The sequence below is a fragment of the Nicotiana sylvestris genome, chromosome 8 (assembly GCF_000393655.2).
Source record: "Nicotiana sylvestris chromosome 8, ASM39365v2, whole genome shotgun sequence".
NCBI lineage: Eukaryota > Viridiplantae > Streptophyta > Magnoliopsida > Solanales > Solanaceae > Nicotiana > Nicotiana sylvestris.
In genome coordinates this window covers 128,958,418-128,964,417 of record NC_091064.1, presented here as the reverse complement: position 1 = coordinate 128,964,417, position 6,000 = coordinate 128,958,418, and positions in this window count along the sequence as shown.

Here is a 6,000-nt window from a genome sequence, read left to right as displayed (position 1 = left end):
ATTTGGCTCATTTACAATAAGAAAGATATGTTATGTTGGTACTTGATTAAGTAAAGTGTTGGGTGCTCATTGCGGCCCATAGGTTTGGGTCGTGATAAAAGTGGTATTAGAGCACTTTTGTCCAAAGGAGTCTACAAGCTGTGTCTAATAGAGTCTTGTTTATGGGTGTGTCGTGCACCATACTTATAAGCAGGAGGCTACAAGGCATTTAGGACTGTCACTCTTTCTTCTTACTTTATATCTTGTGGTAGAGCTCAGTTGTAAAAACTCAATTTCCTAAACACTATCTTATTCGTAATACCACGATGCCTACATTCAGAAAGACGGTCGGCAAGAGATATATTGTGGAAGTGTTGAGTTAGAGGAACTCGATTTTGCATCATGCTTATGATGAGTAAATGTGAGGTCTTCAGTAGACCATGCATGTACTAAAAGGTATAAGGTTCTTGATAAGGAATTTTAAGGCAAGAATACTTATCCACTCTTATGGTAAAAAGGAATAACAGAATCGGAAGGTAGATACAAGTTTCAGCAAGTAAAAGAAGCAAGGTGAAGAAGAATACGGGTACCCAATTAATAAAGAGTATCATTATTTACCCTTAAGGAAGGAAGATATAAGCATTTTGAGTTACCTTCAACAGTGACAGATGTATGTACAATCGGCTAGACCGATCTCAGTTATACCCTATAGGAGCTAACAGATATAGTTTAAGAAAAGAACGGGTTATCAGGATTTGGCTGCTGTTATAGTAACCCAAAATGATGGATGGATTGGTAGAGTTAGTTGATATTTCCGAAGGATAGTTCAAACATGGTAATGGATCTCCTTGTGAGACACCTAGATGGCGCACTCTAAAATAGTACAGCTAGATATGAGTGCTATAAAGATAGGTACTGGAAGCCTGAAAAGGATAAATATTATCGTAGTATGGCTCCTATCCCTAGAAGAGAGATAATGCTAGGCAAACCGAAGAGCTAGTGGATGGAGCAAAGGGGAGCTAAAAGCAAAAGAATATCTTGTTGAAGTTTTCAGAATAAAGTGATAGACAGAAATGGTAGCAGGAAATAAGAAGAGAGCTAATGAAGCATTAAGAGTAAGATGTGATACATGGATGACAACGGTAGGTCAAAATATGATAGTATTACAAGTCTATTGTCAAGTGAAGAAAAAGACGGGAGGTGACTAGACTTGAGACAACAAAAGAGTGTAGGCCATAAAGTCATATCCTCACTTTGAGATATAAGTTCGTGACTCCAACGCAACTACCGGAAGGAAAAGTTAGACCCCAAAATAATAGAAATCAGTATGGGCTGGTGAACAAGATAAACTAATCATGAATTAGGGACTGAGTGATTGGATAATAGCCGGCATCATGAGAGTTTCAGATTTCATTCCGGCGATAATAGAATGGACAAAGAAGAAGATTCATGAGAAATTCAGAGAATGATCATTCAGGAAGACGCTTCCCTAAAGCAAGAAATGTGAGCAAAGTTAAGCTTAAGGGACTATGTGTGCCAGTTACACTAAGTGCCACCCTCGCGAATAAGGAATTTTGTTATCTTTGGTACAGAAGGATTATCGCAAGGCGAGTGAGGATAATCGATAATGTGAGAACACGCTAATGATGAAGATGTAAAACATCTATAGGTAGATCATCGTAGCGCTAAATATTAGTACTTCCCTTAAGGATGGAATATAGAGTGATGTGGCATTAACTCAGAATTAAGTAGTTCTAGTAATTATGGAATGGTAAAGGAAGAATGCGATAAAATGAAAAAGGGATAAGATTATGGAATGTGATATCTCACTTGATGTTCTAGAATAACATAAGGCAATATATGGTGCAAGCAAGTTGTAGGAAGGTTGCGAATAGTATAAATAGATACGTAGAGGTCGCAAGCTAAAGTATAATAAAGTGACAAGGTTTTATGATAGGAGTAAGGATGAGTAAGAAGGTGACGAGAATGGATAAATCCTCGAGATTAAGCCCATGAAAACAATAGAGCTAATGGTTTCTCTACGTTATAAAAACTTCAGTATAGCCTTAATGAACTCAAAGGAATCTAAGACTAATAGCATCTAGAGTGGAATGAGGTGTGATTGTGATAGATAAAGGATGATGTTTGCGCCTTCGATTGAGTATATATTTGAAGAAGCAAAAAAAAGGGATTTCATGAATTGCACAGGATTAAAATAACCACATAAGTGAATCACATAGGGATGCTATGAAATACGGTTATGGAAGTACAGTATTGCCCCTAGGTGGATCAGTCTAATTACCCCAGATGTCCCCGATGAGATGTCGGCCCTAGTGGCAGTGTTAAATAAGAGGTCAAGTCATCAGTGGTAGATTATGGATCAAAATTAAGGTGAATCAATAGTGGATGGACAAAAGTCACAAAGTATGAGGTGAGATTAGGCTGTCATTCTTAAGATGAACAAGTAATGAGGAAGCATTAAAGGACTTAGATTTATACATATGGGATAAGTAACGAAAGTAACCTGGAGTTATGTAGCAAACCTCAATAATGATAAATCAAAGTACGAGTTATGGTATAGTATGACCTACCTAGATGCAGTAAAGTCATACGAATAGATAAGCGGATTTGAAATAAGGTATAACAATATTCGTAAGTTCGACAAAGTACCGAGCGAAGAACTTCAGTATACCTACAGATGCCCAGAGGGACATTTTATCAAGCTCTGTATATGTTTGCAAGGTGAGGCCTAGAGATTGGCTAAAAGCAGGAGGAAAGATGAGAGAAAAGTCGCATAGGTGCACATACAAGGAAAAGGTCATACAGGTTGCATGACAGAAGATAGCAAGAGTTACGAGATTGGAAGAATTCCGACCACAAACTGTGGTGCGAGAAAGAGGCCTAAACGGGAGAATGACCTGGCCTTTGGATTTATTCAAAGAACAATTGCGTAAATGGCGAGAAGAGTATTAAAGTATTCGCAAGAGCTATGGGTTATAAGAATGATAAGTGCATCAGTCAACATTCGAGGATGAATGTTCCAAAGGGGGGAATAATGTTACACCCCATGTTTTCTTACATGGAAGTACGTCATAAGTAAATTGATATAAGCTCGGAAATGAGATGTTACATTACGCATTTTCGTATGTTAAAGTTTCATCTTTAGTTAATTTATGTAGACTCGGGGATGAGATTATCTCAAAGTTATACGCATCTATGCTATTTATAACGAGCGATAAGTAAGTGCCATGAAGGATAAAGGGTAAACGAATCAAAGAAAATGATTTTCATGGAACATTGTCGATTTGATATAAAATACGGTCCGAGCTACAATACCCCGGCATTTATGGACTAATGCCACACAAGGTACCCCACGACCACGATAGTAGGATACATAAAGTGTATTAAAAGTGAGTAGTATTTTCAGTAAGTTGAGATAATTCTTAATTATATGGGTAATTGGATGATTATTGGTTAATGGGGGATTAATTAGTTAAAAAATACATTAGTTGGGTAATTAAGACATGGGGATAAGGCCTAAGAGGCCCAAAAACGTGATAGCCCTCCCCCCCCCCTTATAGTTAAAATGACTCTTAAAAGTCTTGCATAAATGTCATATTGTAGAGGATTAAAGTGGCTTAGTCACCACTTGAAGTGGGCCCACACCCATTCAAACACACTTAAATATTTGTAACCATTTTGATTCATTTGGTCTCTTAGACTTTCAAGAGATTCAAACATACTATTCTTTCTATTAGAAATTCACGTTAGAACATATTGAAGGGAAATAATAACATTTTCCTACCCCAATACCAAATAACACATGATGGAGCACTTGGTAGGCATTGAATTTATGTTAATATTGTGAGATTTTGCAATTATAAGAGAATACGGTGCAATCTTTCTTAAGAAAATCAGTTTAGGCATGTTAAGGCTATCCCTTCTTTCCTTTTGGCATGATCTATATGACACAAACGACACGAGCAAATGCACAATTTCCAAAAATGACTCTATTCATTGAAATACTAGAGATTTTTATGTTCTTGATTCCCCATGTGTCATATTACTCTATCATTTATTCATGGATCTCAAAAAATACATAAGTTGATAAAGTTTATTTCATGATATTAATCAAAGGCATAATGGTCTAATGACACTTCGAAAGATTTGATTAACGTACTTCTCATGCATTGCATTCATGTACATTGAACCATGACCAGATGGTATTATATACGTGTATATATGTATATTATATGTATATGGGATATGGGAAAAGGTTACGGTGTTATATACGCACCACCACCTATTAGCTGGTATACGTTGATGATTTTACCCACAGTGGCCGAGATGATATGATGGGATGCCCTCAGAGGCTTGATGATGTTATGAACACATGTACATATGCAGGACATGACATTCATACGCATATGCATGACAATATAAGTATTTCATGATTTACAGAGTTATCTAGACTTACAGGTTGAGTCATTTACTCTATATTTCTTCCATGTCTTTTATGTACTTATTTATGTGCCTTACATACTCGGTACATTATTCGTACTGACATCCCTTTTGCCTGGGGACGCTGCGTTTCATGCCCGCAGGTCCCGATAGACAGGTCGAGAGTCCTCCAAGTAGGCTATCAGCTCAGCGAAAGATGTTGGTGCGCTTCATTTGCTCCGAGGTTGCTTGTTTGGTTAGTATGATTTAGACACGTATTTTTGGCATGACGGGGACCTGTCCCGACCTTTATGTTAAGTGTGTACTCTTATAGGCTTGTAGATATATTCCATGTATACGAATGCTTGTATGGCCTTGTCATCCTATGTTTTGAGTTTATAAATGATCATGTTGGCCTTAGGCATGTATATCACATGTATAAGTTTTTATATCAGGTTGGTTTGTCCTATATTGAGTATTCTTTATTCTTATTTTGGTTAGCCCATGACGGTCTGTTTGACCTATTTGCCAATGAAAGTATAATAAGAAAGATATGTTATATTGGTAATCGATTAAGTAAGGTACCGGGTGCTTGTTGCGGCCCATAGGTTTGGGTCATGACATCTTGGTAGTAGGTTGGATCGGCATGATAATGGGTATGATTAGTTCTTTGGGTGTGTATGAGGTTATGAGTTTCTATAGGTGTTTTGTTGCAATGCCCTTGGGTTTTTAGTGGCATGTAGCTCGATTGAGTTAGAAGGATTCAGTCCTGAAGGTTTGGTTTTGTGCCAATGGGGTTCGGAGAGTTCTTGATGGTTTCTACCATGGTTAGAGATGTGTATTTTCTACTAGCATGAGGAGCATGTGATGTATAATGATTTCTCCTAGATGGGATCAAATGGAAAGTTCTTGGCTAGTTGAGTATGTAATTGCTTGTGACTCAAAATGGATTATGAAGTTCTCACATTTATCATAGGATGGCATGGTATATGCGGTATGTTGTGTAGGATTGAGATTTGTATATGTAAGGTCACGGTTTAGTTCTCAAAGGAAGGTCATAAATTCTTGGGCAGCATGGACAGTTTCAGATGACTAGGTAAATGATATTACTAATTGGTATGGTTTGATGAGAGTATACATTCAGAAAGGGACGAAGTGTTTGAGTTATATATACTTCATTGGTATTGCGGCACTCTCTTGCTTGATCTATTGCTGGAGTTCAGATTTTGCCTTGTGGCACAAAAAAAAATTTAGAAGTATGCCTCGTGGGATGACAGTGTAATTGGAGAAGTGTATACATTCAGGCGGTGGAGTTGAGACCAGAGATGGTGATTCGTATGTTCTATGAATTTGGAGACTGAGAGTTTACGTGAGTAGATTGTTTTATGGTTGTGGACTGTGAAAATGTAGCTAAGGTTAGTCAGAGGGTAGTGTGTATTGTGATTCAGTCACTGTGGACTTTCAGAGGGTTATTTATCTGTTGCGGGTGACCAGAGTTGATTTGGGGTTCATTGGTAGGCCCAACATGGATGTGTGTTCTGCATCGAGTCGGATTTGTTGACTCCGAACTGCTATTGTTGA